Source organism: Triticum aestivum, chromosome 3B (genome assembly GCF_018294505.1).
Source record: "Triticum aestivum cultivar Chinese Spring chromosome 3B, IWGSC CS RefSeq v2.1, whole genome shotgun sequence".
Lineage (NCBI taxonomy): Eukaryota > Viridiplantae > Streptophyta > Magnoliopsida > Poales > Poaceae > Triticum > Triticum aestivum.
The window spans coordinates 843,121,624-843,124,524 of record NC_057801.1 but is presented as its reverse complement, the minus strand read 5'-3'; the positions used below and the strand labels follow the sequence as shown (position 1 = coordinate 843,124,524).

Below are 2,901 nucleotides of genomic sequence, written 5' to 3'. Positions count from 1 at the left end.
GGTCAAGTTTAGGAATGCTTTACTTTATAGTGCTGTTTCTCGGCAAATTATGAATTCCAAATTAAAGCAATATCCAACTAGATTCTGAAACCCTAGAAAATAATAATAATAATAGACAGCTCTCTTTTATGCAAGTTCTTAGTGAAATTCGGCCGAGAACCCTCACTCAGTGTTTTTGAATGTCAAGACAAGGAAACATTTATGTCTTCTTAGGGGAATGTCGCGCAAAGGTTTTTTATTTAAGAAATCTTGGCAGCTCTTGGTTGCCGTAGGTTTTGGCAACTTTTCCAGTTTTAGTATTATAAGTTGAATTTTACTGAAAGTTTAGTCTCCGTCCTACATGCATTTCAATAACTATCACAATCCCACTATTTTTTGAAGATTACATGCCACATCCTTTTGCGGCATTTTAAAAAGATAGGAACCAGAAAAATTAACATACATATTTCGTGTCATGCTATGTTGAATCTTATGAGAACTGAAGATAGTGCAATGCGTAAAATATGGATGTTGATTTATCGCAAGAGGGAAAAATTCAAGAATTTTCTAAAGCATTAGGTGCAAGCATATAGTTGTCATTGAACCAACGAAATTATTTTCAGAAGATTTGGCTCGACATAATTTTCCTTACAAATACATGTCAAGTAGGCAATAGAAAATATTGTTATGGTTTCCAGCCCAACTAGTCCCGTAGGAAAATAATCTAACAATTATAATCTCCTATTTTTCTATAATGATTCCTTTGAAGTTTGTATCAAAGAGATCATAATTGTTTGGATCTCCGAACATATCTTTAATTTCCAGCCGACCTCATTTGATTTTTTTGTCATGCTTTGAAAAATCTCAAACCCTATTGTCGATGTAGATCATTGAATATTATGTATGCTTGTGGAAATTTATAATTTTTATGACATGCACAAACAAATACAAAATAAATAAACATGTGAACATAAAGAATGCATTTGGAAGTTTTTAAAACCCACAACCCCCATCTTGTCATTTTAAGGCAGATCGCAAATCCACTCACTATTTTTTACATATGAAAGCAATGCAAAAAGGTGAGAGGTAAACTGAGTGGGTGGTGCCAAATTCTTGTCCCCATCTGTAGAAAGCTCCATCTGCGTCCAGACAGTTCTTGACTTATATTATTTTTCTTGCATAATTGGGTGCATATAGTGACTTGTCTACGTAGTGGTGATAATTGGCGTGCCGTCTTGGGTGCTCACACCGGCCATTACTTACCATCCAGGTATATAGAGAAGTGAGCTATTGATGATTTTATTTTATGGGAGGGAATGTCGATATTGTTGAAACATTTATTTTACACAAGATATAGTGTTCCAGCACAGAACGAACAAAACAATTTTCGTTATGCATCCTGTGATGCAGAAGCTGAGTGTAATTTTTTTTCATCAAAGGGAGGGATATTGAACTGTGGAAACAATTTTCCCACGAGATATACTGTCATCACTTCGAAAATGGAGGACACTATTTGGCCGTGTGGATCCTGGTGATATGAAGCAGTGGTTGAGAGCGAGCCTTCTGCCCCGAGTGTTGAGACGCAACTATGGACAGACAGGTCGGTTTGGAGATGTGCCTTGAGTGGTAATATAAAGTTGCCATTATTCGATCGCTTGCGTATATGGCTTTATTATTGTTTAGTTGTTGTGGGAATATTTGCGCACACATCACATCACAGAAAGTGAGAAACAGTGGCAAAATGGAGATTCCAAGAGGGAAGAATACTTACAAACATAGGTACTGAAATGGGAAACTAGCAAATGACAAAGATTTATTGGTGCATTTTGTAGTTTTACAGAAAAGAAAAAACAATAACAATTTGGCTTCGCCATGTAGTGTGTTAGACTGACGTGATAACCTACTACACCATGAGACATTAATGTATTTTCTCAATAAGACAGATAGACTACAAGATACGCATACCATGGTGTCTTGTTGGGATCTACCTTTTGTAGAAACAAAATCCTGCGCTATAAACCACAAAACTCGACAATCTAATACATAACTCGTCAATCAGAAGAAAAGAAAATACTGCTGCAAATGAAACCATAGGGAAGAGGAAAACCGCAGCATGAGAAGACCAACAGCAAAAGACCATTAGCCCTTCTGGCGAAGGTACTTAATATTCAGTTCTTTGCAATATAGAAGTTAAAATAACTTAAGAGAACCAAAAGGCCTATTACGTGTTCTATTTATTACAACGAGAAGGGATGATAATATACAAGTCCTATCTGAAATATGAGGAACAAAATGTAAAATGTCACAAAAGGCCTATTAGCTCAGCTGGTTAGAGCGTCGTGCTAATAACGCGAAGGTCACAGGTTGGAGACCTGTATGGGCCATCATCATCTTTTTTATTTTCTTGTTTTTTTTGCTTTTTTTTACACAGTGAAAAAAAAAGAAAAAAACGGAGTGGCTTCGCCCGGGTTCGAACCGGAGACCTTCAGTGTGTTAGAAGGTCTTGATAACCAACTACACCACGAAACCTCTATGCCTCAAATTTATAAGAAAGCTATCTGTGCAGAGTCATGCTACATACCATCATGTGCAGTTGATCCACTATTTTAACAAGACAAATAGGTCACAACAGTTTCTGTCAGGTAGGGATATAGGATAGGCATAGTTTGTTTTCAGAGATGTTGCATCAATGGTGTGGACGGCGCCGCGTCAAAATAATTTGCTTCCGCTCTACCTTTATCCGATGGCGCTCTAATGGACGACGCTGGGGAGCAGGTGGCTCGGTCTTCTTGCCGGTCTTCAGATCTTGTAACATTTGTGTCTGATGGTCGGCGCTTCACTCTCTCTTGGGTGGCCTTGGTGCCGACTGTTGCGGTTGTGTTTGGTGTCTTGCAGTGGGGTGCGTGGATGATGGAATGCAGC

General features: G+C 38.1%; 1 non-coding gene across 1 annotated transcript; it reads left to right on the top strand.

Moving 5' to 3' along the window:
- Window positions 1-2,289: 2,289 nt before the first annotated feature.
- TRNAI-AAU (transfer RNA isoleucine (anticodon AAU)) lies at window positions 2,290-2,363 on the top strand. The gene has a single exon. It is a non-coding gene; the product is annotated as a tRNA-Ile (tRNA).
- The last annotated feature ends 538 nt before the right edge of the window (window positions 2,364-2,901 follow it).